Raw genomic sequence first — 16,702 nt, forward strand, 5'->3', positions numbered from 1 at the left:
GTTATATTGACTTTACAAAAGCTTGCGATTCTACCTGTCATCCTGGCCTCAACCTTAACCTGCTGCAAACTGGGACTGGGGAAAATACTAGGGCTGCCAACTGGCCAGTATTTGACTGACCTGTCAGATTTTGGTAAAGGGAGGCCAGAAGCCAGCAGGACTTCTACTCTAGCAGTGTGATTGCCAGTATTCTGGCCACCACTAGCTTCTGCGGCATCAAAGCCTCCTCCCCTCCCTCTCCACAAGCCATCTTCTCATCTCCCCACCCAGAACTCCTCTCATCCTCTTCCTGTGGATGGAAGAGGAGAACGGAGCAGAGGCCGGTCCTTGGTCCCAATCATGGAGGGCAGCAGTGGCGGCAACAAGCTGTGAAAGTGTACAGACGGGGGACTGAATAACATGCACTGCTCCAGTCTCAGGCCCCCTCCCCCAGTGGCTTTCAGACAAGAGATTGGGCCTAGGGATGGAGCATGCACTGGCTGAGACTCCTGGCCTGCCTGGCTTCACAGCTTTTTTTGCTGCTGCCACAGTGAGACCTAGGATTGGCCCCTGCTATATAAACTAAGGGGCCCTGTAGAGGGGGGAGGGGCAGGGATGCTGTAGAAAAGAGGGGGAGAAAAGGTGGCTGGAGCTAAGGCTGAATGGTTAGCTTTTTTTTTTTTTAAGTTGCCAAGCCTAGGTAAATCCTAACCGCTACCCCAGAAGGTCTGCAAGGGAACAAAAACCTGCAGGAGAGCCTACTGCAAATCATGGGATCCTACGGGTGAATCCGGAAAGGATCAAAATGATAGATTTTTCCAGAAGAATCCCAAACAATCTCCAATTCGCATTTTACCTAAACAACCAGAAAGTAGAGCAGTACCCAGGTTATGCCTGCCTTGACCCTGCACTAAGTGCATTTGCGAGGACTGAATTGGCTATAAAGACTCCACAAGAAGAAGTCTAGAGCTGCATGGCAACTTAAAGTGGGTTGCATGACTCCATGACCTGCGTGTGTATGTGAGCAGTTCTGGAGGGGGTGTATGTGTGTTACAGGAGTTCTGGGTATATGGGTATGTGTCTTGCAGGTGCTCCACGGGCTAGGGTATGGTTATGCATGGTTGGGGGGCAGGGGTGACAGAAGATGTGCATGGCTGGGGTGCATGGGAGGGGGGGTCTGTAGATTTTATCCCTGAAGTTTTTTGCAATTGCTCTGGGGCTGAGGGTGGATGAGGAGTACATCCTCCCCACAAACACCCCTCCCTCGGCTGCCAGCTCTGCTTCTTCTTTGCCTGGCGGGGCCTGGGGTAAACCCCCACCAGCTCCTCTGCTTCCGCCGGCAGCGGCCGTCCCGCCGGTGTTTTATGTTCCTGCTTTATTCACTTGCCCTTTTCTATAGCTCACCTGTGATATCAGCGTTGCAGGTGGATAAATGTGAAACCATAAGCACCGCCAGTTCTGCACACTGGCAACCTCCATTCACAGGAACTCTCCCAGCAATAGGTGAAGAGCAGAACTGTAATGTTTTCCCTTTACTGCTTGCCATATTAAAAATAGATTATTCAAAATTCTGGTGTCGCTGCAGTCACTGCGATGCAAACACCCTCTGAGGTAACACTTTCTGAGGAAACGCAAAACCCTGCCAAAAATAGACACATTCAGCACCCATGTAACAAATTTGCCCTTCCAAAGCAGCACACTTAGCGAGGTTTCAAATAGCAACAAATCTACCTATGAAGAGGCGGCAATGCAAATATTACAGCAGGCACTGGATCCCCCCAGTAAGCCTCCTGTTGGGAGCTGCGATTTGGAAAACCGAACAGGTCAGACTGCTATCGATTCCTTTACAGTAAATACACGCTAGCACAGGGCTTCTCAAACTGTGGGTCGGGAACCCAAATGGGGTAACAAAACCTGGGGTCACGAGTGCCTGAAAAGGCAGCACTCTTCAGGCACCAGAAGCAGCAGCATTAGTAGTGGAGGTCAGTGTTGGGCCTGTGAGCCAGCACATACAGGCCCTGCAGTTTCTATGGTAACAGGAAGCCCTACATGAGGGAGAATCGGGACCATTGCAGGGCCCTGTGAGCTTGCATTGGTTCTGAGGGTCCACACCAATTTTCATTATTAATTCTGCTGCAGCTTGTAAGATCACTGTCAGGCTTGGAACCAACCATGAGGGGAAGGGAGGGCTCAGGATGTATGGGCCGATGGAGATTGCCACTGCTCCTCTCTCCACACCCACCACTGAACTTACCCTAGAAAAAGCTGCTGCCCAGTCATCATCCTACTTTCTCTTCCCTCCAGTTGTCATCCACCTTTGGGCCGGGGCTCAGAGGATGTTGCCACTGACTGAGGCGAGGGGGATTTTTGGAGGGGCTGTTTGAAGGGAAGGATTCATATGTAGGAGAGATTTGAGGGTTGGATCAGGGGGAAAGAGATTGGCTGCGGATGCTGAGAAAAGGGCAACGACAAAAGATCAACTGGAAAATATAAGGGAGGAGCTGGGTGTGAGAGGGGATCAGCTGGGGGATCAATTGAAGGGAAAGAGGTGAGGGAAAGGGAATGGGAGATGAGAGTGAGGAGGGAATGGAGGATGGGGTGAGGGGGGCTAACAGAGGATCAGTTAGGGGTTATAAGAAAATCTTGGGGGTGACAGAGGATCAGCAGTAGGATGCAAAAAGGGCTGGAGGGGGTGGAGTAGGGGATAGATTGGGGGGGCCCACTGGAGGGGTAGACATTGAGAGAGGGTCGGCTGGAGATGGTAGAGGTTGAGAGAGGGGATCAGCTGGAGCGTGGGGAGAGTCAGAGTGAAGTGATTGTTGGAGGTGGGTCATCCCTTTGTTATTTTGTTTTGGTAGATATTTGAATTTTCAAGTGCTAAAATGGGGGGGTCACATAGGCTAAATGTTTGGGAAGCCCTGCGCTAGCAGAATCCCTCGCTTTGGTCACACGTGTAGAACACACTCGCCAAACAGAGAGTAAGTGGTCACAAATTAGAAATAGAAATATGCAGACAAAAAACTGAACTGGAACCCCCCCAAAAAGCCAGACTCAGCCTGCAGTATAACATTGGAGAAACAGAATTACATCCCCCCCCCCCCCACTCCTACTCTACTAAAACAAAGATAGCTGAATGTTTCCCAAAGCTGACAGAAAACGAGATTCTCTCACAATAGAATGAGCAGGGAAAACTTTGTGTAATCATAGGAGGCAAAGGAGAAACATCAGCTTGAGCAGCAAAATCTATGGTATCCTGTCACCAGGCCAGAAACATAATCTGACCAGAGGCAATATGGACCAGCGCAGACCCCGGGAAATGTCCTTGTCGCTGTCCTTTCTGTCCTTTTGTAATCTTATTTTATTATTATATGCTCATTTCTTTTTGCTTTTATTTTTGAATTGCGCCCTATATTTCTTTGACAACACATGCACAAATTGTCCTGCCAATAATGCTTCCTGAATATGAGAGATGGGGCGAGGGTGGGTCTTCTGACTGCCAAGGGTGAGAGAGGTGGAGGGAATATCTGATTGCTGATTGTGAGGTAGCGGGGAGCGGAAAGAGCAGTGGATGATTGACTGCTGAGTGTGATACATGGGGCGTGGGTCTGAGTGTGAGAGGTGGGTGGGAGCTGACACTTGGAATGATTTGAGGGGTGCGTGAGTGGCGCTGAGAGGGTGGGTACATGGGGCTGGGCGCTGCTTGTTTTGTTTACAGTACATGGTAGAGTACGAGAGAGAAGTGTGCAGGTGAGGGCTGAAGGTGAAGTGATCGGGGAGGAAGGAACAGCTAATGAAAAAGGAGGTGAGACCCAAAGATGGCAAAAAGAGAAGAGAGAAATATATTGAAATAGATGAAGAGGTAACTTTCTTTAAAATGTCAAAATCTGACTACAAAAATCATGTCTGGGTCTTTTTTTTTCTTGGGATGGGGGAAGAGTGATAGACAGGTTAAAGGGTTAACTTCTCTTTTTGATTTTCCACTGTGGATCCCTAAAGGCGAGAGGTTGGAAATGAAGGAAAGGGTGCATGGGGTAACCTGAACGGAGCGGCAGTTACTGCCTTTAACAGAAGGAATGGGGATTACTACCCTTCATCAACTTTGCTCTCTGCTTCGACGGCAGAGAGGTGGGGGAAGGGAAATTGGATTCAGACGACAGCCAGCACTGGGCCCCAGCTTTTTCGGTCCGGGGTACTGATAAACAGCCATTAGGGAAAAAAAACCGCAGGGACTTCTTCTACGGCCAAGTCCAAAAGCAAAGCACGTTCGAGCAGCGCTGCCTGAATTATGAACCTGTAAAAATGTTGCTAGCAGTAATTTTGTTAAAGGGTTTGACAGTTGCTTGGTTTTGAGTGTTAATATTACTGCCCTTAACATAAGGCTTGGGGGTGACCAGTTCAGAGCAGTAGGAAGGTGCCATGGGAAACTTGCTGGGCAGGCTGGATGGGCCGTTTGGTCTTTTTTCTGCCATCATTGCTCTGTTTCCGTGTTACAGAGCTGCTAGGTATGCTGTTTAAGTGCTGTGCTTAAACCCTTGCTGATCTGCGGTGGGTTGACGGCCAACAGCAGGAGCAGAGCGACCTCTGCTCCGTCTCATGGTGTGACTTTCTTCCTCTTTGACTCTGCAAGGGACATGTGAATGGAAAGTGGGTGGGGATGACAGAGGAAACGGGAACTTTGACTGCGTCGTTCCCTCACCCGGCATCACCGAGGAGGGCACAGAACCAGCCTCTGCCAGCAGAATGAGATGGAGAACAGGGGATACGTGCCAAGAAAGGAGGGAGTGCGTGGAAGAAGGAAGGGGGGAAATAAGGGAGCAGGAGAGAAGGGGGGATGAACGAGGGAAGATGTAGTGAGGGGGGAAAATGACCGATAGGAGGGAGAGTGAAGGGGATTGATAAGAGGGATACAGAGAGAAGCAAAGGAGCTTCAGGGAGAGACAGGAAAATGAGACGTCAAGGGAGAGATTTCTTGCAATTCCCATTAAATAAGTTTGGAACTCACTTGCCTAACATTATTTTGGGGCCCCAGTCCCTCCTCCTTCCCCCATCCTAACAGCTCCCCAGAAAATCCTAACTCCAACCTTGTGCTGCACCCCGGGCTTTTCCACCATATAGGAGAATTTGTTGCATGATGATGGATGCCATCTAATAATTTTGATGATAGATTTACAGGTGGAGGTGGGTGGAAGGAGTTGAAACAGACTACGGATTTCTTTACTGCACAGAAGACCCTTCTAGGTTTTTCTTGAAATCTCTCTCTCTCTCTCTGCCTTTATTACACGAGCCAAAGTTGAGCTGGGCAGCTGCCTTCCTTCTTGTTGTCCTCTGGTCCTGTCACCTCGGCGGTGTTGGGTGGGTGGGGAGTGTTAATGCTTGAGCTGCTAGAACCACTCGGGCTGCACGTGTGCTGGAGGGGGAAGTAGGATTAGAGCTGGGCCTTGTAAATACCTGGACACTGGGGACATAGCTCCACATTGCTGACTGCAAGCATTCCAGGTGTGACCTTTCCATAAACCTGTCAAACTCCTCATGCTTTGGGGGCTAGGATGCCTTGTCCAGCCCTGTGCTTTCCAAGTTTGCATCTCAGAAAGCAGACAAGGATCTGCTAGACGGCCAAACTTTAATACTTTGCTGGATGCCTTTTAACAAACATTGGAGGACAGGTTGTAGCTTAATGACATCACCTGAGGAAGAATAAGGCAACTAGGGCAGTAATGGTGTTAGATGCAGAAAAAGGCCTTTGACAGACTGCAGTGGTTCTTTCTATTTGTAGTTTTAGATAAGTGTAGGCTAGTGATGGGTCTGTATGCACAGGCAAAAGTCCAGAACAACGTCTTCCTTTCAGACTCCTTCCCGATCTTGAAGGGCACTAGACATGGGGGTCCACTATCCCTCCCTTTCTATTTGATCTTGCTGTTGAGGTGTTGGCCCAAGAAGTGAGGCAAGGCATGCTGATGCTGGGCTTTAGGTTTGAAGGGAGCGTGCATAAGGTATCTTTGTGTGTGGATGGCATCCCCTTGTTCCTAACCAGTATCCAGATACTGGCGCTATGTGTACTTGAAGGGCTGGCAGAATGTGGTAGGGTATCAGGTTATGTAGTTACCGACCAAAGGTTGGAGGTTTTTCAAGCTGGACACATGGCTGATGGCAAGTTACATTACAAAAAAGACCCACAAAGGATTTAAATACTTAGACATATATATCCCAAGGGAATGGGCTGATATGTATAAAATGAATTACGCACCTGATCGCTGGGAATGGCAAAGACTTATTTGTTTTATGGGTGGGTGGAATCAGGATATTAAAAATGAATAAACTAACCTCTCTTTTGCTGCATGTGCCATGCATGTCACCAAAGCGATTCCTTTTTTTTTTTTTTTTTACTAATCTTGATGGAAATATTTCAAGATTTATATGGAAAAGCAAAATGCCCAGAATTATTCTGGGCATCCTTTGGAGATCAAAGGAGGAGGGAGGAATGATGCTACCCAATCATATGGGGTGTTACTGGATGGCCAGGGTTATTTGCATGGCTGAGTAGAGACTTTTCACATGCCTGATTGTCCCTCAAGGTCAAACAGACGGAGGTGATGGATTCCTCTTCTGTTTGTGCCTTTTTCGTCTGCACAGGCTAGAAGGGTGCTCGACCAATGCTAGCTCACACAGTGTGGCAATCATTGAGCAAAAGCTTTGAACTTGTGGAGGGAATTCTTTCACCTTTTTCATGCTTGAGGAGTAATCTTTCTTTATGCATGCACACATGTAACACTGAGATGGATGGTTGATGGGAAGCAGGATTGCAATATCTAGGACAGCTATGGGATGAGGAGAGGTACATTTCATTTGAAAATCTGAGCAGGGAATTTTACTTGTGAGTTACATTGCAATGCATGTATATAAGGATTAGAGGAGCTCTAGTCAAAAGGGAAGAGGATTAGAAGAATGCCCTCTGGTATCAAGATGGCCCTAATGTAGGATGGGGAAGGAAATTGAATCTTCTAACTATAATAAAGAGGAAAGATGCCCCATACCTCCATAGCTGGTATGCAAATTGAGCTCCGCCTCTCTCCTTTCCTGTACTCTCCAGCTCCACCCCTTTATCTTTCTGTATGGGAACTGAGCTCCTCTCTTCTCTTTCCCTTTACTCTTCAGCTTTGCCCCACTCCAGATCCGTCCCTCAAACTCTCTCTGTATTGTCCAATCCACTCTCTACTACCACATATGGAAATTGAGCCCCGCCCCTCTCTCTGACTGTACTCTCCAGCTCCTCCTCTCTCTCTCTCTCTGAATAGCCAATCTACTCTCTACTACCATGTATGGAAATTGAGCCCCACCCCTCTCTCTGACTGTACTCTCCAGCTCCTCCTCTCTCTCTCTCTCTGAATAGCCAATCTACTCTCTACTACCACGTATGGAAATTGAGCCCCGCCCCTCTCTCTGACTGTACTCTCCAGCTCCTCCTCTCTCTCTCTCTGAATAGCCAATCTACTCTCTGCTACCACGTATGGAAATTGAGCCCCGCCCCTCTCTCTGACTGTACTCTCCAGCTCTTCCTCTCTCCTTCTCTCTGAATAGCCAATCTACTCTCTACTACCACGTATGGAAATTGAGCCCCGCCCCTCTCTCTGACTGTACTCTCCAGCTCCTCCTCTCTCTCTCTCTCTGAATAGTCAATCTACTCTCTACTACCACACAGTACACCCAAGCTCAGCATGCACTCTCTACTACCACACATCTCAATTACGCACTTCCTACACTTCACAGTAGTTCCCCGTCCTCGGACAGGCTTTTACTATTAATGTTATCTCTACTGTGCAAAGCTATTTGAGTTGTCTTTGAAGCAAAGGACTCCTCTCTTCCTGATAGCAAGATGGAAAGTGTATCTTAGGCAGGAGATGGAGGAGGAAGACATGAAAGGCATATGGAAAAGGGCTCACGAGATTTTTCTATGTAGTTGTAGAGTTGAAGCTAATGTACAGACTGCTTCATAGAACATAAAGATGTCCTACCCTTAATGTACAGTCCTAGCCCTCCTCATCAAGAATGGGCCGGAGGGGATGTGGTGAGCAGAGTGGGTACCTGCTTGTATAATGTCTGACGGTCATGTGCTATGGTTCGGGATTTGTGGGACAGAGTAGAAGACAAGGCTGGGAAAATAAAGCAGAAATAGCTGAGCTTTACATCAATACTTTCGTCTTTTAGGAGAGTTGAGCAATTTAAATCTGGGTGCACCTATGCAGTCAAATAATTCATGCGGTGAGATTTCACCATTGTGATGCTCTGGAAATCCGCACCCCTGCTGGCCTATTGGCATAAACAACTTCATGAGATACCTATCGTTGGAAAATTAACACATATGTTGCTGTATAACTTTCCTATTTATGACAGAATATGGGGGAAACATTGGACACACCAGTCAGGACTGAATGCTGGATGCAAAATTAGAGTTAAGTGATGGCAGGGAGTTTTAAACAAGTCTTATGTTAAGCGCTGGCAAGATGGATGATATGAGATAGTCATGAATGACTATAAAGCGTTTCGCTGGTTGGTTGGTTGGTTGGCTATGGAACTGTGCCACTGAAAGTAGGCTCTGTAAATAGTCTGATCTGTGAAATGGAAAGTTGTTAAAAAGCAAAGAATCCTGCGGTCCTGTGAAGAGTGCATAAGAACACCGGCGTCGCGGCTGACTGAGTCTGAGGGGTAACCAGACTTGATGATGGCATTGCTCTTCATGAGGGGGGTGCCTGCCTGTGTCTGTAGGGCAACAAACCAGCTGTAGGTGAGAGCTTTCCATTGGACTAACTCGATCAGCTGGGACGAGCCTACGAGAGCTGTGCTCCCTTCCTCAGGTCAGTGCAGAGTGAGCTAGGCAAGATGACTTTACATTAGTTAAAAAAAAAAGGTCGCGCCTACAGCTTGTTTGACCCTTATTTCTACATATCTGTGAGAATTAATACCGTATATCCAAACCGCTCTATTTAACGAGGGAATAAGCAAGTATAGGATCGCACCAATTACTGAACAATCTGTACCAGCTGCTTTACACCCTCTCCTTTTTTTTTTTGTTTTTTTGTTAATTTTGCTCTTCCAACTCAGTCGCAGCACGGGACACATTTCACTCCTTTGTTTGCGTCTTATTTGCCTGTTTTCCTCCTTTGCCATTTCTTTTCTGTCAGATAGCTTTTATAGGAACTCTCTACCGTCCGCCGCAGGTCGGGCCCTGCTGGAGGCAGGGTCGGTCCCAGCTCAGCAGTGCCGCAGGAAGATTCATGAGGCGCTGACGGGAGCGCAGCGGCATGGGCAGGGCGAGGGCCACTGGTCCTGGGACAGGCGCTGGGGTGGGGGAGGAAGGGAGCGGTGGAGGCTATTGCTGATGCTTTGTAGCCGCTTTTGGAGAAGGTTTCTTAGGAATTGTATTCTGCCCTGAGGTTCACTGGGGAAACAGGGCTGTAAAGGGTTAAAGGGATGAGGGAGCTGGCAAGGAGAGACCAGATTAAGTAGCCGGGGACTTTCCGTCATCCGTCCTTAAAGCCACTCCTCTAGATAGTTGTTGCTTAAGGATCTGATGGTTTCAATTATAGACATTTTTACTTGGGGGAAACAGAGGGCATATTCTGGGCAGGCCTTAGAGCCGTGCGGTTCTACAAGGCACCGGCGCCACTGCCGCCGTGGCAGTCAAGGGGTGGGAATCCCTGCTTCTCAATCTGGGGTGCCACCAGGGCTAAGGCTGGCCCTGGCTGTAGTCCTGAGGAGGGCTCAGCTTGCTGGTAGTGAGTGTGGGACCCAAAAGGGTGTAGCCCTGCCGGGGGAGGGCTCAGCTTGGTTGAAGTGAGTGTGGATCCCATGAGGGTGCGGTATTAGGGAGAATGGTCAGCTTGTTGGCAGTGAGGGTGGGGACCCATGAGGATGTAGTACTGGGGAGCGGACTCAGCCTGACGCGAGTTCTTGGAGTGATCGTATCTGTTAAACTAAAAAAAATAGCAAAACAGTGTAGCAAGGCAGTTGCTGAGCCAAAAGGATGGGTGCATAGAAACAAGTATAGTCAATAGAAAAGAAGATACTACCGGCACGGTACTAAGAGACACCGACCTGAGTACTGAGTGCAGTTCTGGAGGCCTTAGCACCACAAGAGTATAGATGGAGTGGAGGCGGTCCAGAGAAGGGCTACTAAACTGGTGTTGAGTCTGCAGTAAAACCCCTATGAGATGCAACTTAAGAATTTAAATACGTTCACCTTAGAGAAGGGGAGTGATATTATAGAAGCATTCAGATATCTCAAAAGTATAACCGACACACAAGAAGCAAACATTTTTCAGTGCTATTGAAATTCTATAACACGAGGTCGTTGTGTGAGGCTCAAAGAGGGGTGGTGGGCTTGGGAGGGAAATATTTCTTCACAGAAGGGGGTGGTAGATACCTGGAACAGCCTTCCAGCGGAGGTGGTGGAAGTAGAATTCAGGAAGGCCTGGGCTAAGCGCACAGAGGATCCTTAGATGGAGGATGAAGCCTGAGCTGGGGTAGGCTTCTGCGCTCTTTGCAGTCTGGAGCGGGGAGAGACTGGATGGGCTCCGGCGGCACTTTACCCGCCAGTCCTTTTCTGTGTGAGCGTGGCACCCGGGGGGAGCACCGATTGCCAGGTGACGCAGCCGCTGTTAAGTAAACGCCGCAGAGGTCACGTGCTCTTATGACTGCTTTTGCGAACATGCTAACATGTACACACACATGCGTACCTGATCCGTGGCAAAGAATTCAAAGAAAAACATGAAGACGACCAGCACCTCTGAAGTCCTTTGCAACGCAGCGCGGTACATCATGGTGCTAGGTCTGCATGTGCCTCGAGCGCCGACGTGACCAGCATCCCAGCGAGCAGCCGGAGAGACGGCTAAGCCGTGAGGCTCTCCTAACCTTCAGTCTCTCACACATCCTCCCACTTTCCTTCCCCCCCCCCCCCACCTCTGAGGCTGTATCAAAGTAGTTAATAAATCCTGTTGTGACCCTGCCATAAGAAAGGTAGTGATACAGGGAGCGACTCCAGATGCAGTAATTTACTGTAATATATTAATCCTCTGATGGCCACTGTATTACAGGTCAAATTCATCACAGGATAAATCTCTCCCTGGGCCTGCGAACAAGGAGGGGCGGGGAAGGTGCCGGGGGGGGGGGGGGGGGTCCCATGCCCCTGAGGAGAGGGGCACAGCATCTCCTGCAGAAGGGGTAAAGGGACTGGGTTATTTAGCGCTCTTGGGGGAGGGGAAGTAGTGTGAAGGAGCGGTTGTTCCCCTCTGTGAGAGAGGGAGGGGGGGGGGGGGGTGTCCTGGGTTGAATGCAGGCTGGATTTGCCAGTAGGCACACTAGGGCCTGCGCCTAGGGTGGCAAAATCTTGGGGAGGGTGGGTAGCAGGCTGGCTGATGATTTTGCTTTCCTTTCAGCTGTGCTGAATCTCCTTCAGCAGGGAATAGCCCACTGCTTCTTAATCCCACTCAGGGGGCAGGGAACAGGAGAGGAGAGGGTGTGAGCCTGCAACAGGCAGAGCAAAGGGGGATCATTTTGGAAGATTAGGAGCAGTCTGGGTAGAGATAATTGAAGGGAGGCTGAGAGATGAGAGGGGTGGGCTGGGAAGTGTGTTGGGGGGGACGACCAAGGGTAGGGGGAAGCACATGTGTGTGTGTGTGTGTGTGTGAGAGAGAAGGGATTGATGCCACGTGTTTAAGTGTACGTCACATTGGGTGGGATGTTAGAGAGGGGATACAAGGAGGAGCAGTACCAGAGCCTGGTAGGGACACCTCCCTTCTCTCCTCCCTACCCAACTGCAATTCAAATCCTCCCTCCCTTGATCTTGAATTCTGTCACTCCCCAGACCTTCCTACTCCCTTCTCCTCTTTCCCATCCTAGATTCCTAATTTTCCCCATCTCCCATCCTCCTCCTTCCTAGTCCTTTTTCCTTCTCACACTCCTCCCCCTCCTCCTTTCCTCTTCCTGTCCCTGAGGTCTCCTCCCTATACTGCTACAATAGATCCTTTTCTTCACCAATCACAATAAAACAAATTTTACTAAATATACGAATACATATAACGTAAAGCTAATTCATTTTTACAATGTAATATAAAAGATGGAAATGCTTGCCAGTTTGCTTCAGAACTTTTAAATTTTTGCCACAGAATCTACCCCTGAGCTGCCACAGGAAACTCGGGGACTGTGCCTTAGGCCTTCTGCACCTTGTTGTCCAACCTTGGTGGGGGTGGGGGGGTGGGGGTAACAGGGGCCGACAGTGCCTAGGGGCATCAAAACCCCAAATCTGTCTCTGGTTGAATGATGACTCTGGGTTAAACTCCCACCCTGATGAAAAGGTCCCAGTGGTTTTTACCTTATTCAGTAGCTCCTCTCCAGCCCCCCCTCTCTCTCTCACTTTCTGTTATAAGTCCCTGTCATATATTTTTCTCCCTCTGTGCAAGTGACATAGAGCTGGTAATCAAGATTCAGTGGATGATTATTTTTCTCTTTGAATAATGCAAGCAAGTAATGTTGAGAGCTGATTCTCTTGCTACACCTCTCTCTCTCTCTCTCTACCCTCCCTTGCTTTTCCTCCCCACCCCCAATCGCTCTCCCATTCACCCTATCTTGTTTTAATCGGCTCTCTCCTCCTTCCCACTAAACATTTCTATAGCACTACAAGGTGCATACTGTGCTGTACAGATGCACATAAGAGACAGTTCCTGGTCCATGGTGCTTAGCGTCTCGTAAAGACTGACAAGGAAGTGTTTGAGGAGAGGCCGAGGTAGTGAAGATAAGCGACTACTTTTACCTAATTGGCTACATCTGAGAGAAGCTGAATCTGGTTCCCCCATGTAAGAAAGGCTGGATCCAAGGCTGCTGGGTGGGTGGGAGCTTAAGTAGCACAGATTTGCTCTTTCAAAAACTTGAAATTCCTTTAGCACTTCCCTCTTCCCCTTTTCTCTTTGGAGCCTCTACAGCAGAGGCTGGTCTGCAGCACTGCCCCAGGGGAAGCTTGTAACACGGGGGGTCGTAGGCCTGGGAATTCGGCGACCGAAAAATGTGTGAACATTTGCACCATCCAGTGCAGCGGAAAAGTTACAACAAGGGTGACAGGTGACACTGGTCACCAGGGAAGAGACTCCTCTGCCTCCCGAAGACTAAATAAATACTGCAAGATTGGAGTCTCTTTCTCCTGTTTGCAGATGGGCCTCCTTCCCATACTGTTTCTAAAGTCTTCCCCCGGCCCCGATCCCGCAAATAAGCCAAAATACCAAGGAGTCCATGGGTTCAGATAGTGCAAGGGCTGTGAGTCAGACACCTCCCAAATGATACCAGGACAGAAAGCCTTTGCAGCATTAGTAATAAATAAGCCCCCAAAGAGGTAGCTAATAAGGTGAGAGCCAAAGGCGAAGGCCCACTTTAAAGAACAACTTCAGGGTAAGCATCAGAGGATCCCAGGAGAGAAGGAAGGCTCCCTCTGGTGGGAGGTTCTTATCAGGAGAATAGATTTGGGGGCAGGAGACTAGATCAGATGCCTACTGGGATCCTGTTGGAGCAGGAAGATTGATGTCAGAGTCCACCTGGGCCAAAATGGTCTGGCTGGGAGCAGTACCAGAGGAGTTCAAGAAATGATTGATTATGCTGCACCAGGGACGTTTAATGGGTGGCTGCAGAGCTGGTGGAAGAAAGACGGGTTTGGATTTCTTGGGGCTTGGCGTCCCGCCTGGAGGGATTAAAGGCTTTATAACCGTGATGGCATTCCCCCGTCTGAAAGGGGAATGCCCTGGTACTGTGTGTGAACAAGAATTTTAAGTAGACGAGGAGGGGGGGGGGGGGCGGTAGTGGTTGGAAGCTGGGAGAATCGGGCTGTCACACCCCCCCCCCCCCCAACAAGCAAATGAGGTAAGTGGAGAAACATGACAGTGATGGGAATGGCACAAAGCCACCTGTAAAGAAACAGGGAGAGGAAGGTGGGTGGGCGTGAGGTTTATATAGAGGGGAAGGAGCGAACTCTGGAAGGCTTAAGAGCACAGTTTCCTGGGAAAGTCCTGGGCTTCTGCCTTCTGATTCCCAGAGAAGCTGCAGAGTCCCCCCGGGCTCAGGGCGGGCATCGCAGCCTCTCTGTTGCCACAGGCAGAGAGGAACGGCAGAGCCCGCTGCTGGGGAGCAGGCAAAAGACCGGAGCCCGGAGGCTGACATAAGACCTGCAGGGGCCGCCCCCCCCTTGCCAGCTCCTGTCTCTGTGCCCGCAGCCCAGCGCATTCTGTCACGTGGGCCATCCCCGCTGCTGCCTCTCCTGGGTGCGTGCTTCCTAGTTCAGACGGAAGTGGGCACCCGGGGGAGCAGAGGAAGAGGCGCTGTTACTGTAGTGCAGGCCAGGAGAGGGGCTGGTGGGGGGTGTGGGGTGGGGGCAGGAGCGGTGGGGGCAGCACTGCCTTTGCTGAGTTGCAGGGGAGAGGTAGGGGGATGGGGATGTAGCCTTGAAGGAGAAGTGGAGAAAGAAAGGGATGGAGAAAAACTCTAAAGAAGGCAGTGAGGATAAGGAGGAAGTGCCCCCCAGGCATCAGTCCTGGTCTTGGGCCTGTTCAGTATTTTCACAAGTGATATCACAGAGAGAGGCTTAGTGGGAAAGGCTTATCTTTCTGCAGATGAGAATGAGATCCACAACAAAGCGGACACTTCTGATGGCGTAGACAGAATGAGGAGCAATCCATGAAAGTTTGAGCAGTCGAGTGCTTGGCTGCTAATATTTAATGGGAAAGAGTGCATAGTCATGCGTTTGGCTTGCAGGAATGCAAGGGAGCAGTAGACAATGCAGTGTAAGATAGCGATGTTGCAGCAAACCGGAGAGGGATCTCAGAGTGAACATATCCGGGGATCTGAAGGATACAAAACTGTGCAGAATTCTGGAGGGCACAGGGAAAGGCATAGCCAGGGTCAGCTGCAGGAGACCAGGGGAGGGCCAGCGGGCAATAACTGGCTGGGTCGAGTGGGCACATGCAGGTACTCACCTTGTTTTCCCATTGCCTCTTGCCCCCTCCCCCCACATGCGTTGACTGGTGGGCAGTAAGCGGAGAAGAGGGACTGTACTATTAGTGCCTGGGATACGGCTTTTGAATTGCATGGCATTATGATGTCCACACGCTTCAGATGCCAGCTCAGGTCCCAGGCAGCAGAGGAGGCCATGTCCCGAGGGCCCACCGCTCTCCTCCTCCTATTGCTGGCCAGTTCTTGGGGCGGGGGGGGGGGGGGGGAGTGAGGAGGGTGAAAGAGGGGATGGGGTCATGTAGGGTGCGTATGAGAAAAGAGAGAAGGGATCAGTACTTGGGGACTGGGGTTGTGTGTTCAAGAGAGGTGATGGGTGATTGCGAGAGGGTATCCTTCTCCCACCCCAAACTTCAGTTCTTCCTCATCCCCCCTTTGGTTCTTCCTCCACATACTCCTCCCCCCAAACTCCAATCCTTCTACCCCCCTCACCTGAACTCAAATCCTCCCTTCTCTTTCCTCTTCCCATCTATAGCCTCCTCCAATCCCTCTCCCTCTCCCTTTCCTTCCTTCAATCCCCAGATCCTTTCTCCTTCTCCTTCTCCTCCCCCAGGCTTAGGGTTCGATCCCCCTCCCTTCTCTGCACTGATTAATACTAAGATCCCTTTTATTTCCCCAGCCTAAAAAAAAACAACCCCTGAAGAACAAAATACATTAAACAGGCACAGAAAAGGGTCAGAAAACATCTTTATTTTTATACCGTGACATAAAATTTGAATTATTCAGTATAGAAATAATGCAAGGGAAGAGCTGTGGAATTTTCCAACTTTCGCTGCAGGATCTGCCCCTGAGCTGCTGCAGGAAACGGGGGAGGTGGGGGTGGCGAGTGGAATAAAGGAGGTGCTGGGGCCTTTGTACGAGTCACTGGTGAGACCGCACCTGGAGTACTGTGGAGGCTGCACACCCAGAAGAATGTGGACCAGAATGGGGCAGAGCCTGCACCACAAACCCTGTGACGCGAGTCTTAAGGACCTAAGGACTAGAGGAGAAGAGAGATGAGGGATATAGAGGAGACTCTTACTATTATTATGTTTTGTTGTTGTTTTGTACATTTTGCATTATAGATATAAATTATTTTGTATTTTTTTAATGAATGCTATTCATTTGTATATATACGAATTGTGCTGTGTGTAATGTTGAGATCCGATTTGACATTCAAATTCCTTAAAGGTATAATTAATGCCCAAGAAGCAAAGATTTTCGGTGGAAAGGAAATTCCAGAACAAGGGATCACTGGTATGAGGCTGAGAAGTAGACTCAGGAGTAACATTAGGACATATTTCTTCAAAGTAAGGGTGGTGGATGGATGGAACGGCCTCCTGGGGGAGGTGATGAAGGCAAAAAACAGTAACAGAGTTCAGGAGGGCCTGGGCTAAGCACAAAGGATCCAAGCGAAGGGAAAGCCAGAGATCAGCGGGAGTATGTGAACAGGACTTAAACTGGGCAGAGACTAGACGGACCTTATGTTTCTTATCTGCCATCACAGTCTGTTTCTAATGCTTACTTGTTTTATTTTAAACCTTTGGTGACTGAAATACAGCCACATAGCTAACGAGCTTGCATTTTTTTTTTTTTGTGTGTGCAAAAGGCAGAGCTGGAATTATACCCACGTGCACTGCCCTCCCCTCCTTCACCCCTCTCTTGTTACCACTTCCATTGCTGGTGGCATCAGCACCTGACGACT

The 16,702-nt window shown here is 49.4% G+C and overlaps 1 protein-coding gene across 2 annotated transcripts in view; it reads left to right on the forward strand.

The window, feature by feature from the left end:
* The window catches only part of PLXNA3 (plexin A3), a 314,146-nt gene that overhangs the window by 135,210 nt on the left and 162,234 nt on the right, over positions 1–16,702 (forward strand). The window lies entirely within an intron of this gene.

The sequence above is a fragment of the Rhinatrema bivittatum genome, chromosome 1, assembly GCF_901001135.1.
Source record: "Rhinatrema bivittatum chromosome 1, aRhiBiv1.1, whole genome shotgun sequence".
Classification (NCBI taxonomy): domain Eukaryota; kingdom Metazoa; phylum Chordata; class Amphibia; order Gymnophiona; family Rhinatrematidae; genus Rhinatrema; species Rhinatrema bivittatum.